This window comes from Miscanthus floridulus, chromosome 5 (assembly GCF_019320115.1).
Source record: "Miscanthus floridulus cultivar M001 chromosome 5, ASM1932011v1, whole genome shotgun sequence".
NCBI classification, from domain to species: domain Eukaryota; kingdom Viridiplantae; phylum Streptophyta; class Magnoliopsida; order Poales; family Poaceae; genus Miscanthus; species Miscanthus floridulus.
The window spans coordinates 129,191,176-129,191,667 of NC_089584.1; the positions used below are offsets into that span (position 1 = coordinate 129,191,176).

General features: G+C 63.8%; 1 pseudogene; it reads left to right on the forward strand.

Annotated features, from left to right (window-relative positions):
* The window catches only part of LOC136455329 (uncharacterized), an 8,545-nt pseudogene extending 8,053 nt beyond the window's left edge, over positions 1 to 492 (forward strand).

The window sequence follows — 492 nt, forward strand, 5'->3', positions numbered from 1 at the left end:
GAGGTTACAGATGATGAGCAGGTCATCATCCGCGCCACCTAGCTGGTAGGCCAGGCGGTAGTCGGCAAGCCAGAGTTCGGGGTTGGTCTCACCGCTGTATTTCGCAAGGTTGGCTGGTTGCCAAAAACGGGCTAGGAACTGGGCAACACGGATAGCTCTGCTGAAGACTCGAGGGCCAGGTGGCTTAGGAGAAGGGCTGCAGTCTTCCTCGCTGTCGTAGCGGCCACCTCGGTGCACATGGTAGCCTCGGGCGGGCCCCTCACCGTCGTGGCGTCGTCGTCGGCCGACCACCTCGTGGTCTCCCTGCCCCTCGTGTCGATTGTCGAGGTGGTCAAGGAGCACAGGGACCCTATGAGCTATCGGTGCTCGAGCAGGTTCGGGACGAGCCGAGGCTTCCCTGTCCTGCCGAGGTGGTGCCGCGGGCAGGTTCGAGACGCCCCCGTGCCGTCGGGAGGCAAAACTCTCGGCTTGCTGAACCGCGGCGGTCTCTAG